Raw genomic sequence first — 24,254 nt, 5'->3', positions numbered from 1 at the left:
CAGTGGATATTGTACTGTTGTATCTTCATAATCTTTATTTTATAATAGCGCTTTGCTTTAGTGACGACTGGGATATTTTTTCCACTTTCTTACACAACCAGGGTCGTATATCTGAAGGCGAAAAGTTATTTAGGTTTTACAATAACACAACGGCGCTGACGCCCACAATGTATATGTATAAGAACATCAGTAGACGAAGCAAATTCCACCATATGATGTTTTAAGCAAAAAAGTCAGCTTTAATGAAGGAGTAAAATACAGTTGTTTATGTCGTTATTAATTATGTAATAAAAAACATAATGGATAAGTTTAACAGGCTTCATTAATTCGTTTGAAGCTTTCTTTGATGTGTACGAATGTATTTTTCTCACTTCTCTGTAATTTACCAAACATAATTGGTCAAGAACATAGGTTATAAAGTTTGCTTCTGCCATTGACAAATTTTGTCGTTGTTAGCTCCTCAGGTCTGATACTATACTCTAACATTTTATGCATATTAGGGATGATGACTCAAAACCCGAATTTCGCCTTTCAGTACAGTGTTAAGCGACTTGACGAGATGTGACATGAAAGACATTGTAAATACATGCTGACGTGAAGCTTCTGTGACGTCATGCTCGTTCATTTTCCTCTTCAAAGCTAAGAGCCCAATTTATTTCAAATATCAGACGTAAACTGCTATGGTGCCTGCAACCGTCTATACTAAATCCACAGCACTTACGAAGGGAATCTGTCTTTAATAGCGATATGACAACATTCAAAATTTATAGGACAAATGTCGGACAAATCTACGGCGTCCTGAGATCACGTGACCATTGTGGCAATGTATGTTGACAACACAAAATCAATTCTGCGCTTCTGAATGCTCACTCCAGAGATATTTCTACTCTATGGGTCGAGCAAATGCATTTTTTTTTTTTTTTTGCCAGCGCTGGGTGCAAGAAATAGCCGAAGTGTTTGGGATGGAAGCATCAGTACTGCTACTACTACTACTAGTACGACCACATTTTGTTATGCATTTTGAATCAGCTAACTTTTTGTGTGTCTGAATAGCGCATTTGTGTTGATATTAAGTACTAAATAATATTAACTAGAAACGAGCTAAACTTTGATAAGTACTGAAGGACTCTAAAACTTTATTTATTTAATGCTATTCGATATTTATTCTTAGATTCTAGTATTCCCTTCCTGTTGACAGTATATATCGCTGGCCACAAGTCACAGTTGTTCAAATAAAATCCAGTTGCTATTATATTCTTTCCTGTCCAAGAAGTGACTCTCACGTATTCAATAACATCGTCAAACCGCTAATAGATTGACTGTCCGAGGGCGCGTATTGCAAACACTGGAAATATTGAAGACCAGCGCAGATGCCCATCAAAATATTGTCAGTACACACTGAATGTGTGAGGTCAAGTATTGACAGTTTGACGATATTCTCCAGTCAGATGTTAACAGAGCATCATGAATCAGCTACATGGCGTTAGCGATACTGTTGATGTTTTTAATTCGCCCTTGTGCATAGCATACATCAGATCCAATTTTTCATAGTCTTTTAACACAAAACAATTTTAATAGGCCTATGCAAGAGGGATCATTGTATGGCGACATCAGCAGTGCGTACAAGCGAGGCAGGAGACTGAGAAAGAATCTTTGGTACAGCAAAAAGTATTTATTAGTAATTTAGAATTTATGTTGTTATTCCTTGGGTGTTTAGTTGCAACAAAAACTTGCAGCATACTCGTATGAGTGAGTTATGCAGTAGTGATTTTATTCAGTGCATAATATCCCATAGTGATGACCCTGATGTGATTCACTAAAGAAGAGATTTGGGACTGTTTTTTTTCCATAAGGGATAATGACAGGCACACCACCGCATTCGACGGAAACAGAAGTTAAGGTAGAGCCAATCGCATCTCCAGCTGCATTACAACGAGGAGTAGTGGCCAGTAATTGACAAGATATATATAGCACAAACCAACTGGGTCACGTCATGCTTCCACCATTCTACTGGTTCGCATGTCATCAGTTGTGGCAGTTCTTGAAGGTTTCCCATTGCGGGAATTAGCAGAAAAAGCTGATGTGATAGCAACTATCCTGTCTGAAATCCCTGTAGGTGCTAAGATGGTAAGTGTGGCTGACAGAAGTCATGTAAGACATGTAACGAGTACTGAAGCAACAAACGTCAATATGGAAGCAGAATCATGTGTGACGAGTGCAGATCCACTAACACAAGAACAAAGAGTAGAACGATTATTGGAAGATCATATCGTGCAGCGAAATTTGAAGCTGTTGGAACAGCAGAGCATCACTATGAACGTGAACAAATGGTTCAAATGGCGCTGGGCACTATGGGACTTAACATCTGAGGTCATCAGTCCCCTAGAACTTAGAACTATTTAAACCAAACTAAACTAAGGACATCACACACATCCATGCCCGAGGCAGAATTCTAACCTGCAACCGTAGCGGTCGCGCGGTTCCAGACTGTAGCGCCTAGGACCGCTCGGCCACACCGGCCGGCGATCGTGAACACCCACGGTCAAGAGGTATCGTCTTCGATTACTAATCAAAACGTTCTTGGTCCGGATTCGAAACCCACCACCGCTTAAATCTTGACTAATATTCAGTACTGGCGGCCGAACACTTCCGGGATAAAAAGTCACCCTCATCCTGCCAATGGCCTTGTCACAGAGGGCCGACGAGCGGACAGAGGTTCATGGCACTCTCTTGTCCTTGGGGTAGGAAACAGCCCCTAAAGGAGGAAGAATCAGCAATGACCATCGGCATGAGGATGCAGAAGGCAATGAAAACCACAGCATTAAAGACATATAACGTGTATACACAGGACATGTAGCCTGTATTTGAAAAAGTGTCACGATTATCTCTCCATTCGCAAAAGATTCCGGAATAGTCCCCCATTCTGACCTCCAGGAGGGGACTACCAAGGGGGAGGTGACCATGAGAAAAAGAATAACCAACGAAAGGATAACGTTCTATGAGTCGGGGCGTGGAATGTTAGAAGCTTGAACATGGTAGGGAATGTAGAAAATCTGAAAAGGGAAACGCAAAGGCTCAATCTAGATATAGTAGGGGTCAGTGAAGTGAAATAGAAAGAAGACAACAATTTCTGGTCAGAGGAGTATAGTGTAATATCAGCAGCAGCAGAAAATGGTGCAGCAGGAGTAGGATTCGTTGTGAATAGCAAGGTAGGGTAGAGAGTGTGTTACTGTGAACAGTTCAAGTGATAGGGCTGTTCTCATTAGAATCGACAGCATGCCAACATCGCCAATGACAGTTCAGGTATAAGTGCCGACATCACAATGAAGTGATAGAGAACGTGTATGAGGATATCGAAAAGGGTAATAGAGTACATAAAGGGAGATGAAAATCTAATAGTCATGGGGGACTGGAATGCAGGTTACCTTCCTTCCTTCCTTCTCATTCCTTGGAACAAGGAATGAGAGAGGAGAAAGACTAATTGAGTTCTGTAATAAATTTCAGCTAACAATAACGAATTCACTCTTCAAGAGTCACAAGAGGAGGAGGTATACTTGGAAAAGGCCAGGTGCGCAGGAAGATTTCAGTTGGATAACATCAAGTTCAGACAGATACTGGATTGTAAGGCATATTGAGGAGCAGATGCGGACTCAGACCACAATGTAGTAGTGATGAAGAGTAGGCTGAAGTTTAAGAGATTAGTCAGGAGGAATCAATATGCAAAGAAGGGGGATACAGAAGTACTAAGGAATGATGAGATACGCTTGAAGTTCTCTAAGGCTGTAGATACAGCAATAAGAAATAGGTCATTAGGAAGTACAGTTGAGGAGGAATGGATATCTCTAAAAAGCGCAACCACAGAAGTTAGAAAGAAAAACAGATACAAAGAAGATAACTGCAAAGAAACCATGGGTAACAGAAGAAATTCTTCAATTGATCGATGACAGAAGGAAGTACAAAAATGTTCATTGAAATTCAGGAATTCAGAAATACAAGTCTTTGAAGAGTGAAATAAATAGGAAGTACAGGGAAGCAAAGATGAAATGGCTGCATGAAAAATGCGAAGAAAGTGTGTCAGAAGCATATAGGAAAGTCAAAACAACCTTCAGAGAAAGTAAAAGCAAGGTTGGTAACTTTAAGAGTGCAATGGGAGTTTCACTGTTAAATGCAGAAGAGAGAGCAGATAGGTAGAAAGAGTACATTCAAGGCCTCTAAGAGGGGGAAGATTTGTCTGGCGTGATAGTACGGCTCAAATGGCTCTGAGCACTATGGGACTTAACTTCTGAGGTCATCAGTCCCCTAAAACTTAGAACTACTTAAACCTAACTAACCTAAGGACATCACACACATCCATGCCCGAGGCAGGATTCGAATCTGCGGCCGTAGAGGTCGCGCGGGTCCAGACTGGAGCGCCTAGAACTGCTCGGCCACCCCGGTGATAGTAGAAGAAACATTAGGCGATTTAGAATGAGATAGGGGATCAAGTATTAGAATCAGAAATTAAGAGAGCTTTGGAGGACTTAAGAACAAACAAGGCATCAGAATTTCTAAAGTCAATGGGGAAAGTAGCAGCAAAAAGACTATTCACGTTGGTGTGTAGAATGTATGGCGAGATCTGACAGGTGCGCTAATTATCGCACAATCAGCTTAACAGCTCATGAATCCAAGTTACTGACAAGAAAAATATACGGACGAATGGAAAAGAAAATTGAGGATATGTTAGATGACGATAAGTTTGGCTTTAGGAAAGGTAAAGGCACAAGAGAGGCACTTCTGACTAAAGAAACATCAAGACACGTTCATTCGATTTGTCGACCTGGAAAAAGCGTTTGACAATGTAAAATAGTGGAAGATGTTCGAAATTCTGAGAAAAATAGGTCTAAGCTATAAGGAGAGATGGGTAATATACAATATGTACAAGAGCCAAGAGGGAATAATAAGAGTGGATGACCAGGAACGAAATGCTCGGATTAAGATGGATGTAAGACAAAGATGTAGTATTTCGCCCCTACTGTTCAATCTGTACATCGAAGACGCTATGATGGAAATAAAAGAAAGATTCAGGACTGGAATTAAAATTCAGGGCGAAAGGATATCAAGATACGATTCGTTAAAGACACTGCTATCCTGAGTGAAAGTAAAGAAGAATTACATGATCTGCTGACTGGAACAAACAGTCTAATCAGTACAGAATATGGACTGAGAGTAAATCGAAGAAAGACGAAAGTAATGAGAAGTAGCGGAAATGAAAACAGCGAGAAGCTTAACATCGTGATTGATGGTCACGAAGTAGATGAAGTTAAGGAATTCTGCTACCTTGGCAGCAAAATAATCAACGACAGATGGAGCAAGGAGGACGTCAAAACCAGACTAGCAATGGCAAAAAGGGCATACCTGGCCAAGAGAAGTTTCCTAGTATCAAACATGGGCCTTAATTTGAGGAAGAAATTTCTGAGAATTTGCGCTTGGAGCACAGCATTGTATGGTAGTGAACATGGACTGTGGGGAAAGCGGAACAGAAGAGAATGGAAGCATTTGAGATGTGGTGTTACTAGGTGGACTGATAGGATAAGGAATGAGGTTCTATGCAGAATCTGAGAGGAAAAGAATATGTGGAAGACACTGACAAGGAGAAGGGTAGGGTGACAGGACATCTATTAAGGCATCAGGGAATAGCTTCTATGGTACCAGAGGGAGCTGTCGAGGGCAGAAACTGTAAAGTAAGACAAAGATTGGAATACAGCTAGCAAATAGTTGAGGATGTAGGCTGCAAGTGCTACTCTGTGATGAAGAGGTTGGCACAGGAGAGAAATTCGTGGCCTGCTGCACCAAACCAGTCAGAAGACTGATGACCCTCCCACCATCCCCCTCCTCCCAAAAACAGCGTGTTCCTGAACGTCGGTTAAGGCAGTGGAAGGGTAAGCGCGCGAATGTGACGCAATTTCGTCACGTTCGCGCTGCAATCACAGGGGTTTTGGGAGGCAGCGGTAATATACCACCCCTTGTGGTTACCCAAATGCTGTAGACGTTATAGGCCGCCAACAATCCTCCCAACAATGTTTGCATCCACAAACCAGGGTTGAGAGCGCCAAGCTACTGCAACACTGTGAACACTGCTCCAGCGGTTGACGTTCACCTATGTTTGCTTTTCTGATCAAAACTTTCTCGTCGATTCTGGATCGGAAGTGAGCGTCTATCCCAAATGGCTGAGCACTGCTATGAACAAACCAGCGCAACATGTGCCCACTGCAGCTAATGACTCCCACATTAACACCTATAACCAACGAACAATGAAATTTGATCTAGAACTTCGTCATAAAATCTCGTCGGCATCCATTGTTTTGCCAATGTTGCCAACCCTGTACTTTGTGCAGATTTTTTGCTGCATTTTCATCTGTCGCCGGATTTCGTCAACCACTGTCTGATCAAAGTGCTGGTCGAGAAGAGTCAAATGAAACTGTACAGCCAACAGGAAAAGTCACTGCACTCCAGTGCAGAGGCCTTTTCGGTCGTCTGCTATGGGAATTTGTATCGCTTAGCTGTTGGGCCACCATTCACATGTAAAGATAGCGCAGGACTGTGCACCATTGCTTGATACCCAAACTTCATTGGGACAACCCATGGCTCTTCAGCCGAGGAGGCTCGCGCCTCACTCTCAAAAGCTCCTGGAAATATAAGCAGGTTCCAAAGAGATGCTGAAAGTGGGTATTTTGAACAGATCCTCACTCTATATTATGTGCTAAAAAGATGGATCCTGGTGATTGTGCAGGGATTACAGCGCACTAAACTCTCATACAATCCCTGATTGTCTATCTTTGCCTCTTGTGACTCACTTTAACTATGCTATCGCTCAGGTTCAGGTTGTCAGTGTATTTGACTGTAAAAAGGCATATTCACAAAGCCTGGTAGCGTCAGAGGATGCGCAGAAAACTGTGGTAATAACACCATAATCTCATGTATTCTGGGTTGTGAAATGTCACACAAAAATAGGAACGTATTATGCATGACATACTGTACGGTTTGACATTTTGTTGTATGGATGATATCTTCATAATCTCTTCTATGGTGAAAGATCATGTCACGCACCTAAGGTTACTTTTCCAGCATCTACAGAAGTATAATATAGTTATTAAGGCGACAAAATGTGCTTTTGACAAGCCAGGGGTCCAATTTTTAGTACGTTTAGTCTCGGCAACAGGCCTCTCACTGCTAATGGGTCAGGTTGCATCTGTGCAAGATGTGTATTTGCCTTTGCGGACAACATACAAAGGATTCTACAGGTTTTTAGGGATGATCAGTTACTACCAGTGACACATTTCTGGACTGGTGCCACAACAGAAACCACTTAACACACTGCTTACATGTAAACATATGCCTGGTAGCAGGAAGGTGGCTAGGAGCCCGATGAGTGAAGAAGTGTTATGTAAAGTCAAACAATGTTTAGCAGAAGTAGCATGGATGACTCACCCACTACTGGCTCTCATGATGGATGCAAGCCAAAACGCTATTGGAGCAGCACTGCTCCCTTTTACTCACAGAATACTATGCCACAGCAAAGGAACTGGAGTGCTATCTATCATGGGGTGGTGGCGGTTTACAAGGCAGTCAAGCATTTTCAATAATCGGTGGAAGGCACACATTTTACAGTCTTTACCGAACGTAACCCACTCACTAGTTTCTTCCACAATGCAACAGACCATGGATCACCACATCAGTCTAGACAGTCAGAACGTATTGCACAACGTGTGTCACAATTCCGGCAGTCATAAGATTATCAGAGATTGCTTATGGCAAAATTGTGTCAGTCTGCAGGCAGTGCCATGGAATCAAATAATAGCAAAAAAAAAACAAGAGGATGCATTGCTGTCTGACTTTCTTTGCTGTGAGCACACAGGTTTGCAACTGGGATGGCATCTGCTTTCATATTGTACCATGGGTTTTTGGCGCAATATAGTTGCAGGAGAAACAGCGCCCATACATCCCTGTGGACTATCAATGTATTGTGTTTCAAGCGTTACTAATCTGACTAATCCAGGTGTCAGGGCAATGGCTAAATTAGTATCAAGCAAGGTGATGTTACCAGGCGTACAGAAAGACTGCAGAAAGTGGGCTCGTGCTTGCCTTGAACAGCGAAGTCACCTGTCACACGCTGCCACCAATGGAGCTTTTCCCAACACTGACAAATAGGTTTTTATACATACAAGTTGACACTTTCAGGCCATTGTCCTATTCGAATGAGCATCGGTATTTACTCATGGCTGTCGATTGTTTTATGAGGTGGCCTCAAGCAATCCCCATACCAGACATTATCATAGAGACAGTGGCAAAGATGCTGTTACACACATGGTTTTTGGGGTTTTGTGTCCCTGACGCCATTGTGAGTAAACCGAAGAAAGACAAAAGTAATGAGAAACTGAAATGAGGAGAGCAAGAAACTTAACTTCAAAATTGGTGATCATAAAGTAGAAAGTCAAGCAATTCTGCTACCTAGGCAACAGACTGCTGGAGAAAGGAGAACATAAAAAGCAGACTAGTTCTGGCAAAAAGGGCATTCCTGGCCAAGATAAATATTCTAGTATCAAACTTGGGATAAATTTGAGGAAAGAATTTCCAAGAATGTGTTTGGGGCACAGCATTTTATGACAGTGAAACATGGACTGTGGGAAAACTGGAACAGAAAACAACTGAAGCATTTGAGATGTGATGCTACAGAAGAATGTTGCAAATTAGATGGAGTGACAAGGTAAGGAATAAGAAGGGTCTTTGGAGAATCAGTGAGGAAAGGAATACATGGAAGACCCTGGCAGGAAGAAGATGATGATGATAGGACATCTGTTAAGACACCATGGAACAACTTCCATAGAACTAGAGGGAGCTGTAGAGGGTAAAAAGTGTAGAAAAAGACAGAGATTGGAATGCATCCAGCAAATAATTGAGGACATAGGTTGCAAGTGCTACTCCAAGATGAAAAGGTTGGCACAGAAGAGGAACTTGTGGTGAGCCACATGAGACGAGTCAGAAGATTAATGACTCAAAAAAAAATTTGAGGAGCTGTTGAGACTATGTGCATACAACCATCTACACGTCACCAGCTACCATCCCACCAGTGATGGGATGGCGGAGAGACTAAACTGCAATACTAAAAATGGCGCTGATGTGCTACTCATCAACACAGATGGACACTTTGCCACTGGCACTGCTGGGCCTCTGATAAGGTGTAAAAGAGGATCTCCAATTTTCACCTGCTCAAATGGTCTACAGAGAGCAGATATAGGTAGTAAGAGAACCTATTGTACTGGCGACACTTCAGTCAACCTCAACAAAAGTAATGACTGAGTTCACATGGCAGTTGAGTTCACAAATGTTGCAGTTGCTTATTACCGCAACTGTCTGGCATACCAAAAGGCAAGTTTTCGTTCACTATGTCCTAGATCTGTCTTAGAGATGACATCAAATGACCTTTGTTATGCTCAGCATATACTGGCCCATACAAAATGCTAGCAAAAGGAAAGAATCCCTTCTTGATTGATCAGGATGGCAAGCATGAAACAGTCCTGATAGAACGAATAAAACATGCCTGCCTAGATGGGGAGTTGTCTCAGCAATACAGTTCCTGTGGTTTTCTGTTAAGTTGCAATAAATTTTCAGCACCAAACGATCCTGCAGCTGATCAAGAGACACAGGAGGCCACACCATTCCACTGGTGGCTGTCACGACTGAAACACCCCCGCCAATCATTACGAAGGCAGACCAACAAGTTAAACACCAGTACCCTAGTTGTCTGGGAGCGCTCGGTTTTGATAAAAATGGGGACTAGTGTGGCAGCATCAGTCAGTATGTACACAGGTGGAGCAAGAGACAGAGAAAGAGTATTTGGTTCAGTAAAGAGTATTTATTAGCAATTTAGGATTTATGTTGTTGTTACTTGGAATTTTAGTTATTTATAATAAAGAGTTGCTGAATGCTCTCATGTGTTAGTTAAGTGGTAGTTATTTCATTCACTGCATAATTACCTATAACTGTCTATAGCATTTCAGGAGATCATTGTAGGTTTCTCTATGCCACTACTTACTATTCTAAGCTGAAAATGTAGTGCAGGTCCGTGAGATACAGGATTTTGCTAAAACGCTTCCACTTCGGAAAACAAGTCATATATCAGTAATGACTAGTAAGTGATCTGCAAAATGCATGTTAGTTTCATCAAATTATAACAAAACGTAAAAAAAGAGTTTTACATTACTTACCTGAACATATCCTTGCCAGGGCAGATGTAATTGCTTCACAAGTTTCCATGCAGTTTTACTAATTGTATTTACTGGCATCACAGAACTAAACTTCAAGCATTCAAATGACCTGCCAGTCTCCAGATATCTTGATGTTACTTGTAATCTCTTGCCAACAGTGACTGATACTCCACTAAAATACCGTACTTTCTTCTCCATTTTATTACATGTCAACATTCATGATTTGTAATATGACAGAGGCACACGCTTTCTTCTGGGTGTTCAAAATCTTAAGGCCAATTTACACTGGCCATCACACCATGTCATGGCACCATCATATCAGAGTGTTCACACTGTCAGTTATGTCAGCTCACATCAGTTCGCTTGGCCCAGTACTGAACAGTGAAAGGGTAGTTATAAGTTGCCAACTATGACACAAAATGTCAGAGTACAGTATCAGAATCGACAAACTAACACGGATAAGTTTTATTAACAGCCAAATCATACTTCATACTGTATGTACTTAATCAATCTTATGTGACAAAGTACTGAATAGCGAAAAAACATTTCACAACATCGACATTTATTTGCTAGCGAAAATACATACATATAAACACATCAAACAATGCTTATAAGGAATAAATAGAGCCTGCTTTCCTTACCCATTGTGGTCTTTTTATTATATAACTAATAAAATAATAAACAACTCTTTTTTTCTTCTTTATTAGAGTTGAATTTTCCACTTGAATTATTATTTAATGAAAATTTCTTTACCTACTTACATTCCTATTTGTGTACAGAGCTTTGCTCTGTTACTATAAAACCTAAATAATTTTTCACTTTCTGATATATGACCTCACTTGTGGAAGTACACTCAATGGAAAAAATGTTCATGTCGTAACAGATCATGTGCAATTTGTCACAAAAACATCACAATAATAAAATTAAGGTTAGGAAGGCACAAAAATCCACTACTGCAACAAGAGTGAGTGTGGCGAAATTGGCTAATATCTGATGTTAACACATGATGCCACCATCAAAACTTTCTTCCTGAGAAACCTTGATGTGATTTTCCATCCACAGCCTGTACAAATACTGCCATTTAAAACGCATTGTGGAATTTTTGATATGAAGTGACGTGATACCCAATGTGAATTGGCATTTAACCTCGTAAAATCAAACTGTCAAGTGACAATATTGGCAACATTATTGATGGTGTGTGGGTTGCTTCAATATATTGAAGAGTTGACAAACAAGTATTGTTAATAAATACCAACTGTGTGCAGGGCCATTATAAAGGCCTATGTAAACGATCAGTCATGTTTGCCGAAGTCGCTGTTTCCTATCTATACATTTTTCAAACAAGCACATAGACATACTAACCAAGTTTATCATTTTTATTCTCACTTCTGAAGCAGCTGTCACAATGTTCATATTTGTCATGAAGTATTTCGACACTAGTGGGAATGGCTAACAATGCAGACAAAGCATTTCTTGCATTGACTTACAACTATATACAAAGAAGAGAAAGGAAATAGGACATTGACCTGTGGAGTCGTTGAAATTGAGAGATACCAGTACCTACAAAAATCTGCTAAAGGAAATATTATTCACAGCTTTCTCTGAATGGACAGTCAAACTTTCAATAACTTGTTAGAATTAGTTTGCACTCACATCGAAAACAAGACACAATTATGTAGAAATGTGTTCCAGTTTATCAATGATTATCTGTCCCTCTGAGATATATGGCAATGAGAGATTTGAAAATTTGTATCCTGCATTGCTCCTTGCACACAGAGAAGGACTATAATGGAAACATGTGAAGCAATAAATGCAGTAGTCAAAGATAATATTCAGTAAGCATTCTTATAATTTACTTCAACAGTTTTACATTGTGGGGCTGTTTTTTAACAATACTTTCTGCAGAGTCTGTTTTCATATTGCACTCACTGTCACCTATTAACAATGCAACAACTTGTTGCAAACAGTTATCACTATCTACAAACATCTCCCCCCAGTTATGGTGATCATAATGAATCTGAAACACTCAATGAAGTTGTTATATCACTGCAAATAGTTACTCCTTGCAAGCAAGCTTGTTGACCAGATTGTTGATATACTGATGGTGTATGGATGATGAATATTAAAATAGAACTTCACTCTAGATTTACACTTCAACTTAAAAAAGAATATCATTAATAAATTTGAAACTTCCTGGCAGATTAAAACTGTGTGCCCGACCGAGACTCGAACTCGGGACCTTTGCCTTTCAAGGGCAAGTGAGTCGTGCTTCGGTAGCTCAGATGGTAGAGCACTTGCCCGCGAAAGGCAAAGGTCTCGAGTTGAGTCTCGGTCGGGCACACAGTTTTAATGTGCCAGGAAGTTTCATATAAGCGCACACTCCGCTGCAGAGTGAAAATCTCATTCTGGAAACATCCCCCAGGCTGTGGCTAAGCCATGTATCAGCAGCATTCTTTCTTTCAGGAGTGCTAGTTCTGCAAGGTTTGCAGGAGAGCTTCTCTAAAGTTTGGAAGGTAGGAGACGAGATACTGGCAGAAGTAAAACTGTGAGTACCGGGCGTGAGTCGTGCTTTGGTAGCTCAGATGGTTGAGCACTTGCCCGCGAAAGGCAAAGGTCCCGAGTTCGACTCTGGGTCGGGCACACAGTTTTAATCTGGCAGGAAGTTTCATATCAGCACACACTCTGTTGCAGAGTGAAAATCTCATTCTGGATTAATAAATTTTTCTGACAGTCTGCTTTGGCTTCTTTGGATCTTTATCTTGAATTCTCAGGTTTTTGCCATGATATTACTTTTGTGGCTTTATGAAATGTTCATTGTCCATTAGCAACAATTCATTTTCTCTTCTTATGTAATGGTACCACTGTTGATATTTCTGTGGAAATTGATGGCTGTGTCCTGTAGCAAAAAAAAGTATGTATATAGTATATTGCAATACCTACTAATTTATAATTATTGATTAATGTATTTATTTCAGGTACACAAAACAGAAGAAGATTGGAATTCTTTGGAAATTCCTTAGTTTTGTTGGGGCTGGAGACGGAAAACATGTTCCTGCGCAAAAACTTCAGCATTCCAGCTGCTATTGCTACAATTGCCAAGGGACATGCAGCTCAATGATAATGGGTACAGCCAATGCAGAATATGAGTTTATCATTGTGGGTGTTGCAGATAATCACAGAGTATCTGATAATGCAGTAATAAAAAACTCTAAATTTGGGAATCTATTCGAAAACAAGAAATCTAAGATCCCACTCCATGAAGAACTACCAAATACAAATAAGACTTTTCTTCTTTGTTTTGAAGTGATGAAACATTTCAATTGGATACAAATTCCTACTACAAAGGTATTTTAAAATAGTAACAGAAGAATATACTATTATTGCTTGTATCAGGCTCATTGAGTAACTGAAAATTTGTTTGGCATTCTTAGATCAAGAGCCAAAATTAACAGAAAGAAAAAGAGAATAATAACTTGTCACTTGATAAAGCAAAACATGTTGTACTGGCTTGTTTCTGTTTGCACAATTGACTAATTCAAAGACACTGGTATGTTCGACACATTATGCAGCAAGTTCTGTTGAAACTGGTCCACAGAGAAATGAAACGAATGAAATGTTTCAAGTTTAGTGATGTAAAGTAAAGAATTACGTGTTGCAAGCAAAGCAAGCTAGTGAGGAGTTTTGTGAATACTTCAGTATTGCTGGGGCAATTCCATAGCAAAATAAATGCTTGCAACAATAACATTGTTATATAATATGTTACCACCAATTTATATATATTGTGAACATAAAATTATGACAAGATCAAATGCAAAGAAAGATACAAATAAAACATTAGGTATTCAACTACACTAATTCCAGCTTCCTCTTCTCCTTGGTCTTCTAAAAATAGAGTTAATTAAAATATCATAATGTGGGAATACAGACATCGTCAATGGAAGAACCAGAAAGCATTGATTTGTTTATTTTACTGCACTGCCACTTGCATGTTATGTATAGGTCGCTAATTTTTCTTAACATCTCCCTCTACAGTACCTGACAGGGAAAGACACAACACCTCTACCATTTTGGTAACTGCCTGCGCTCTTTTGTTTTTATCTACATGATCTTTCGTCCACAGTTTGTGGAAACCCATGTTGCAGTGAGATAAATCGTCATAAACACCCAATATCACTGAGCATCTACAGCGAAACATCAATTCAAATAATGTCCAATATGTTTAAAGTACATGGTCAAATTCGTTTGTTGCATTGGCTGTCAATTACAAATATCTCAAAGATGGTCTATATTTGACAAATACATCAAACAAGTCCACATACTGCCAAGTACTTCTACAAACTAGTGAAGTATGGGGAATTGTTTGATCATTTACAGGGGCCTTTAACCAGTTAAGTGAAAACTGTGCAGCATTTTTCACTCTGCAGAAAGGATTTATTGCTGCACTTAACTTCTGTTGCTATAAAACTCTCTGTAAGAATTCTTATACACAAGCACAGAAAACATGTTCTTTGACATGCATTATCCTATTTTTGGTGTAGTTTTTGCCTACAATGAATGAACAATGCAGCACTAACATTTTAGATTATGAAATGTAAAAATACATAAAGAAAACAATATTTTACAATAGGGATAAAGTAATGAGCTTCCTCCGTTTTAGACAGACTGGTGTTGTATTTGGGAGGATGGAGGCTCTAGTCTCCATTCAGTAACACCAATTTATGTCTTCTGTTGTTTCACTAAATTTTTTCATGTAGATGTCGAGATGATTATTGCTAGAAGACCATGGCTACCTACATGCCCCAGCTTTGTCAGACTAGATCTGTGTTAATCAACTTCTATTTTATTTTTTTCTTCTCAAACTGTAATACAATGACATGTTTAACGATCTTGTACAAGTGACCCATTGATGAATGAAAACACTACTACTCTGGTCTCTTGGCTTGCAATTGAAGTATTAGACTTTCTCTTATGTAATGTTTTCAGTTGTCATTATCATCAAGATCAGTCCACAAGCAACGATCTGTATATGCAGATTGCAGATGAATGTGCATACAATAAATTGCTACATATCTCATCTGTCTGCATGACACAGTTTCAGAGTTATAGAGATTGTTCACAGAGATAGAGTGGCCTAAGGTGAAGTTGGCTGATCAACCATGTTGTCATGTTTTTCCTGTGTGTCTGTTTCGATTCGTATTTTCAAAGTGCTTTCCGGTGTTCTAATACTGTTTTCCAAACTTGTGAAAACGGTTACTTTGTATTTGAATTTGTAAGGCATTCTGCATGTGCTTGCTCTTTGATCAGACAGCATGTTGTATCTTTCTTACACTGATGAGTGAAAATATAAGCTTTCATCTGATGTGAGACCTACCTGTACATAGTTCAAATAAGAAATTATTCGTTATGAAGCCAGTATGGAAAGACACGAACACAGTGACATTTGCATAGGATCCTTTTGACCAGCTCTCATTGATTCTGCAGACCATACGACACAATGCCAGGTTATGCTCCTTTCTAATGTGCAGACAGAAGAGAAGGTGACTTCTGTATACTCATATTTCCACAAGATAAGAAAAGAAGAAATTAGTGGGCATTTACAGTACATGGAAGAAGTATAAGACATACAAAGAAAAATTCATTTGCAGCTGACTAGCAGATCTTCCTGTAGATACTGCCATAGCTTCTGAATCTCCTCTATAAACATAGATTCTATTAGATGACGCCTTTGAGGGATGCATGTCCGATTAATTGTCTACTCCTTTACTTTATTCACAATAACTTTCAAAGTTTCAAAGACTGTTTTGGTATGTGCCTGAAAACATCATTCACACCACTAAGTATCGCAATGTATCGATGTTTTGATGCACTACATTTCTTCAAAATTTTGTGCATATGACCACCAGGCTTTATTAAGCCTTTATCTGCCTGTTCTTGCCGATAACGTAAGGTTTTGGCTGTTACTTTCCCATGGTTGCCCAAATACATTATGTCAATCTACGATTTATTATGATCCAGAACATCAGACTGCCAGTATACTGCTATCATATTTTTTTCGCATTTGTAGATGCTAGCTTCAGCACTGTTCACCGTAAATAAGCATCTACTTGAAGACTTTTGCTTAACAAATGGCCAAGGCAAATTTTTTATTGTCTATTGACATGCCACATCTATAGATTTATTTTCTAAATGGAGACATTAATATTTATTCTGTGCTATAATACGTTCAGCATAAGAATAAACCTGATGTAAACAAACACAAACGCGACGGTTGGTTAGAAACTGTATCACACATACACTGGTGTTGTTATGCTCTTGGAAATAGGTCATACTTACGTATCAGATATCTTATTACTGGGTTACATTAAATGAAAGTTTAAGATATTCAAATGTATTAACAGCCATATACGTTTTTCTTAATCACGCTTTAGCTATGTAGTTTTTATTTCTAAAATCGAGTACAGCCACAGCCTCTGCAACGTTGTACTCTGATTGTCGAGCTGATATGCGCAGTATGAAAATGGCTAAGGCTGCTTTCTGTTTCATAGTGAAACACGTGCATGGAACATGGATAAAGAGTACAGAGAAATAGGCCATTCCTAATGTTTTTATCAATTTACGAAGATAATCAGCTTCGAAGTTTTCCCATTGTTGTATATACTGCAGCTGATAAACGAACTAAAACCGGAAGTGTACTCGGTAGCGTAATGGAATGGAAACCAAATACGGTTGATCGTGCTGTGGTTCAAAACTCCACCGTATAATTTTTTCTCGTTCAGTTTGAGATATCTACATCTCGTATTTATAAAACTCATCGTCATTTTTATAAATAATGCACGACTTCTTGTTTCTAATTCCACATTGGGCGCGAAATTCCTGTTTCCATTTCCAAGTAAAATTCTTAATTATCGATGTTTTATGAAATACTGTTCATAAAAGTTGTTGAAATTAAGAAAACATAACAATTCAATTTTTTAAAGAAGAAATGAATGACCAAATCCTCTTTGTTTGGACTATGGCCATCGTTTTATACCACAGAAGTAGCTACGTATCGTGGAAACATGAAAAACAATCATTTTCACAGCATCGAACATATCGTACGAACGCTGCATTTTTACAGTTGCTACTGTATCATTACAATATGCATCCAGCAGAACTAATCTGGAGCCAAGCTGCAGGATTTGTAACAAGACTGTTAAGCTGCCAGACGTACTGGAACTAACGCTCGCAGCTTTTTCACACTGCAATGCCGAACACTGGCGGGATATAGAACGGCTTGTCATAAAAGAAGAAGAGAAAATGCTGCTCCTAGTTGGTTTCGTAGATTCTGTTGTTGATAGGCTCGTTAACAATATATCAGATGACACTCCCAGATCTGAAATGTAATTCTGTGTTTCGGATAAGGAAGAGCTAAGAGATTACCAGACGACTGACTATAACTAATACCTTCAGTAGCTTCAGTATTTAACTATACGGTGAAATCCTTTGAACAGTACTCTCTTACATTACACAAAACTTATGCAGAAAAATTACCCTATGGTTAAGTCAGGAATTCTCATCATTCTTGTTTTTAATTACAATAGTATGCAATTTTCATCTAGTCGTCTAAGGAGCGTATTGTGGGAGATTTGCAGTGTATTATTTCATTCTGCTTAAAAATTAAAAGACATTCGAAACTGCATTGTTCCTCTGCTCGTCTCTTTTTATGTGTGAACGACAGCTGGCCACGTCACTGGATTCTAGCTGTACCAGCTGAAAGGCCAGTGCTGTCCAAAGTTAAATGCGCCAGTAAAACTGTTGTTCTGTATTATCGCTAAGTCGATGGGCGAATAAAGCAGAGCACAAAACGTACCCTTATTATCTCACTTGACAGTACTCGAGACAGCTTGGCTGCAGTCCCACGTGAAACGGAAATCCAAAAAGGTTCCAGCAAACGGGCAAGAATACGCAATGCAATGTTTGCATTAGGTTTATTCTTATGGTGAACGCACTATAACTACAGTTCTTTGTCATATTTGTTCTTTTATTTAAATATTGGAGTGTTGTTTAGCACTATGTAAACTCAGAAAAGCTTGTTATTCATGAAGTTACCCATGAAAACCAATCTGTCTGAATCTGTGAAAGATTCTACAGAAACGTTTTATGATTACTTTTTATTGCATCTTAAAACACTTGTTGAGTGTCAGAAACAGATGAATGTTGACCATTTTATCTTATTTAGCGTAAGGGGTGTTTCATTTTCAGTTTCTTGCATTTGTCACTGAGAACAAATTTTACATAATCTACAACTGTAGTCTATGTTCTTGTTACTGCAATGATTTATCTCTGTGTATAGGCTATTTATTCTATCAAGGTCTTCATAGAGAGGTCTAGACACAAATCTTCCTTACAGAGCAGCAGTATTGGGTATACAGCAGATGACACAGCGTAATGTTGTTAACAGAAAATGTACTTACTTTTGGCAGTATGTATCACTGTGTGGGCAGTTGTGAATTGGAAATTGCACTGTTATGTTTATGAATAAATCATAGAAATCCTACCAAAGCGATTCTGTAATTTAGTAAGAGAAAAATCACAAACTTCCAGGTTTCATATAAGCATATGTCAACAATATCTACACCACTGAAATGTGGCTGTGACATTTGCTTATACAAGGATGAGTAAGCAACTGTAAATATAGTATGCTTGCAAGTGCAGCTGCTATGTCAAGTAATTGATGTTCATGTTTATGAAAGGGGAACAATCACAGCAATTAATTTCAAACATATTCATAAAACTGGACTTATAGTGTGAGTCTTATGACATTTGTATGTTTACAGTCCTCAAAGGGAACAGTGTGCATTTGTCAGTCTTTTATGCAAAACTTCCTTAGTGAACCCTTTTTATAATGATGAGCACATTTAATGGAAACAGTGAAAATATACTGGCTACATTAGCTCTATGGGCATAGCACTCTAACACTTCTTTTAACTCTTGCTGCTGTGAATGAATGAATGGACGAATGGTCTACAAAATTAAAGTTCAGTATAGAGAATTCTAGGGAAAGCAGAACGAAGCATACAGTCAACAAAATAACTAAAGAATTTTGTTTTGCATGAATGACAGAATCAACTGACTATACTTTGTTAGCCAGAAACTGGCGATAGTTTTATTTTCCCAATAATTAGTACACTGCATTAATTGTAGGTTTTGCTTTACATTGTGTCAATTTAATCCTACATTTAAATGGTGTGCGGTAGAATAAGTTCAAAACTGAAATTTCCAAATACTGATACTTGTACAAATTTTTATTGTATTGCATTCTATCTTAACAGCTTCCTTCCATCAATATCATCTCAAATTTTGGATTTTCAAAGTGAAGCTTGTACAAATCATATGCACTTTTACTCTATAGAATATGTGAAGTAATAGCTGTAATTATGAAACTAATCACTTATTTCACAAAAATTGGGCATATTGTTGGTTTCCATTTAACTCTTCTACATTTTATAATCACGTTGCCCTCCAACTGTTTTCTGTATGATATTAGTCTTATCCCTTTTTCCGAGTTACTGTACAACTCAGTGCAGCACAGCATCCTACTTCAAAGTTTTCAACATTAGAAATTTTCTCTGTTGACAGAAACAACAAACAAATGCTGAGTGCTGGAGCTGTAGAAATAACGGAAATGGCTTTCATAGTAAAAGATTACAGAACCTTGAACAGACCTCTCCTATATAGACACTGGTTATATATGCTGGTGGCCTGCCATCTTTCAGTTCAGGAAAGAAATTCAAGCAGCTGTGCCAAAAGGACCGAATAAGATAGAGAGGCAACACTGTGACCAGGGTAAGAAAATCTGAATAACTGTCCACCTTGTCTTTGGAGGTGAAAAGAAAGGGATGCTATGCTGGAGAGAGGCAAATACTGTGTGCAATAACTACAAAATATTGTTCAGCTCTTAACGTTTAGTAACTACACCCAGAAGTGATATCATCCCTAACAGTGGAAGACAAACATTTATATACACCACCTTTCAGCAATTACAATAACACACATATTCAAATACCCCAGCCTCAAATGGTCTACCATGTGACCTTCAAACTAAGAAGACATATTCTGGAAAATTGAGTTTATGTTCAGTCTCCACATGGGGTAATGTACCACTCACTGTAGATAGATAAGGTTATGATCAGCCTTTATATGATTTAATGCACCATTCACTATTCATAAGACACACCAAATACAGAAAAATTCCAGAGTTGGTTGGAATTTGTAGCTCACATCTTCTGGAGAACAAAGTTAAGAGAAAACATTCTGGAAGAAGTTTGCTTTTATGTAAATTGTATGCAGCATACAGTTAAATTTGTACCTAAAATAAGTGATATAAACAGTATGTTACATAGATCAAATATGAATCAGGTACATCATTACCAAACTCATTCTGTCAATTAAATATACGATGAAGTTTTTGTGTAATTTTCAGCACAATTCCTAGTTAAACTATATTTCTTCTAAATTAGTCTATCATCTGGTCATTATATATATAGATATATATCCAAACTTTGCAATATCATTACCAAGTATAAAAGCACACCAAGACTGTTTTGTAGAATAATTTGCATATTTTACTTTGCATGCAAAGGGCTGCTATTGTAATTTAAAGTTGTAATTTAAAACAAGTGACTATCTGCTCACAGGAAATTACTGGCCATTCTAACTGTACTTCATATTTTCTAATGTGAAAAAAACGTAATTAAAAATTTCCAGGAAGTAACAAAAACATTTATTGGGGTAATGCCTATTGAAACTGTCAACAGCTGAAATTTTGTAGTACTTATACAAAAAAAATGTAATTAAATGTATCTTCCATCCAGTAACTAAGTTTCCAGTCACAACAAAAACTCATAACCTTATGCTTTAAAGCATGATACATACCTGTGTCAGGCGTCTCTATCTCCACAAAATTCTCAGAATGTCATATGGCTAAAGATATAGACTATGGAGACATTGGATTAAAAAGTAAATTACACAAGTAAACACATACATCAATTCACACAAAGCACAGCACACTTACAGGTATGTATGGATATGTACACCAGTCTTTGATCATTCAACAATGGCAAATCCAGAATGACCAGAATGAAATGTAACAGTATCTTGAAAAGGATAGTTGCTACTCACTATACAGCAGTGTTGCTGAGTTGCAGATGGAACAACAAAGAGTCTGTCAGAAAGTGAACTTTCGGCCAACAAGGCCTTGATCAAAGATAGACAAAACACACACACAGACAGACAGACACACACACACACACACACACACACACACACACACACACACACACACACACACATGCACACTCCTGCAAGTGCAATTCACACACATATGATAACAGTCTTCAATCAATTTTACAAATATGTTCATGCAATTACACTGTGAGTGCACAACAGGCACAATTTCGAAAAGAATTCAGCAGCTGTGTGGCTTACCAAATTAATAACAAACTCTCTCACTTTCAAAACAATGGCAGAATGACTTCTTGAAACATTGTGCCTAATACAACTAGTATGGCATGCCACCACGGGGAGTGCTGAATAGTGTGCCACAGCCTCGCTTCATGTTGTCTAACTGCACTCTCTCAAAGGATGCTCCAATTCAGGGCACTAACTATAATGGAAGAAGCTCTCTTGAGAGCTGTGTTAGCAATTTTGATAAATTTTCTGCACTGCTGAGTGTAAAAGAATAGGAAATATGTCGTCTAAACATTTCGAATCTTAAATTTACGTGTTTGAGAAAATGTATGGGTACTGCATAGAAAGATATCAAACAATATCTAGAATCATTTTTACTTTATACTTCGTGTTGTGATTTCTTTAGAAGTATCAAATAACCCCAACAAAAAAGAATTACTTTTCTCTTTCAGTCGAACTGACTTTCTCACTGTCAAATATAGATTTTCTAGTAGCAGTTGTTCCATATATTTATGTTCTTATTTAGTTCAGTATAGGCTTTTGCTTTCTTTGGGTACAGTGAAATCTATCTTTTACCAGTTTCAGGTATTTGATGTATTTTGCTGAAAGAAAACTCTCTGTGGAAAAATCGAAGTCCTCATGCAACCTTCTCAAAGTATCAATGAAAACAGCGAAGAATAAAATGTAGGTTAAGTAGATACGAAGGCACAAAATCAACTGCTTCTACATAATTGTCTTGTTCCATTATTTATTTTGTTAAAATATGTAGTCAATGACGAAAGATGAATTGAAGCAGTGAGTAGCGGTCTGAATTTTGCGACATGAATGTACTAAATTACTTGCCCTTTACTACACATATCAAGTGGATTTTTATTGATACTGTTACTGTATTTAGTATTTTACAATGTATAGCAATATGGCTGCAACATAAATTGAAAAAGAACTGTGGGCAGAATTCGATTACTAAGCGGAATTGATTTGTATGTTGTCAGGTATTTGTAATGTTTCATAAATAAATGGACTGAAACCTTCAGGCACTGCAACTGTGGAAGAATGCTTTCTTTGCGAAGTATACATCAAGTAATGTATTGAAGTTGTTCGTTAGAATATGTGTTAGTGGCAGACTTAGTTATTGTGAAGTGGCTCTATGGACTGTGTGTGAAAAAGTTTTGCAGACATAAGTGGAGAATATTTATGTGGTTTCTTTGTGATAAAAGGAGAATGTTTTAGCGTTCACTGTAAGGTGTTATTCCTTGATCCTACCTGGAATATTCTCGTTTTTATATAATCTTTTTGAAGATAAATTAAGTTATGAAGAAAAGCTTTATCCTAAAAGAAATATATTGTTCATATCTAAAATTCGTTGTTCGGATTTTATGATCTACAACATGTTATGGGCCAGACTATGTCTAAAGAACAAAATACAGTTCTTTTAAAAAAATTAAATTCATTGTGTGCTGGCCGGAGAATTTTTTGTTGAATCAAGTTGTATGGTAAGAAAGATGGTTAGAAATGAAGATTATATAGTGAATATTTATAAACTTGAAGAGCCTGACGATTGGCCAAAATGGAAATGCCACATGTCTGTGGTGGTCTGTTCATATGAACTCCAAGACCCTGTTATCAGTATACACAAACCTGTTGTGCTGTGTCGGGGTAGTACTAATGAACAGAAGTCAGTGTATGCAGAATTGCAAAAGAATTATGCAAAAGAAGCAAGGCTAATAGCAGGTGCGCTAAGCAAACCAGTTACTGAACTTGTGTCAGATGTAGGAATGCTTAGGAAAAACTAAGAAACTACGTGCCCAGTTTAAACCTAGCAGCATGCAACATTTGAACATATTAATTGAAAACTTTTTTTGGGTCAAATGTGACAAAATAGAAGATATTAGCACACATGTGACTAAGAAGTGTAAGTTATTTGTAGATCTAAATGATGAATTATTGGAAAATAAAGAGAACACATGGTGTGAAAGAATATTAAATGGTGCAATTTTATCTAGACTAGAAAATAAATATGATAATTTTAAAGATCTATAGGAGACAATATCAGTAGAAAATCAGAGTTTGAACTTACTTATTGAAAAACTTTGCACCACTGAATTGCATGAACAAAATGCAATGGACATAACTCCATTTGTCTATTCTAACATACAAAAGAAAAAGAGGACAAAAGAGTAAGCAAAACAAAAATTTCTATGCAATAAATGTAAACAACTAGGTCACTGGGCAGCAGAGAGTCCAGTGTATGCTCCTGACTACAGTAATGCTCAGCAAGAAGATAAGGTGGGTGGTAACATTGTATTTGCTTCATGTACCATGGGGCAGTCTAGTGGAAATTTTAGTGCTGTAAATAAATTGTATCGTGATAGCGATTCTATGGAGCTTATTACTCCAAATAAACTAAACTTCATTTTGTCCAGTGAATTTGATGGTTTCATTGGGAATCATGATACCAATATGTGTGCATATGGTTAAGGAACAGTCTGTATCGAAATAAGATGAACCAACAAATGGAACAGTGCTAGAACGTAAAATGTTTTATATGTCCCCAATGCGAGT

Source organism: Schistocerca serialis, chromosome 1, assembly GCF_023864345.2.
Source record: "Schistocerca serialis cubense isolate TAMUIC-IGC-003099 chromosome 1, iqSchSeri2.2, whole genome shotgun sequence".
Taxonomy (NCBI): Eukaryota; Metazoa; Arthropoda; class Insecta; order Orthoptera; family Acrididae; genus Schistocerca; species Schistocerca serialis.
The sequence above is the reverse complement of the archived record's forward strand: the minus strand, read 5'-3'. Positions refer to the sequence as shown.